Here is a 277-nt window from a genome sequence, read left to right on the forward strand (position 1 = left end):
TATGGGGTATAGCTCATAAATTGTTTTTAGTGCAGCAGCTCTAAGCTCGGGTTCAGGACAATCTTTCTTGATACAACCACCAGTTTGAGTTGCCCGTAGACTTCAGCGGAATCGTGCTTTGGCATGTAGGAGATACTTATGTTCTGTCTTTCATCAGTTGGTAGTTCTATCTGGTGAAGCATTTCCTCAGCTTTTGAAAGAAAAGTGCGATGGGACCTCCGTCGTTCATTCGCTTTACGATAATCCAACCAGTGTTCCTCTCGTCGCATAAGCTTTT

The sequence above is a fragment of the Halyomorpha halys genome, unplaced genomic scaffold, assembly GCF_000696795.3.
Source record: "Halyomorpha halys isolate HHAL.00 unplaced genomic scaffold, Hhal_1.1 Scaffold723.1, whole genome shotgun sequence".
Lineage (NCBI taxonomy): Eukaryota > Metazoa > Arthropoda > Insecta > Hemiptera > Pentatomidae > Halyomorpha > Halyomorpha halys.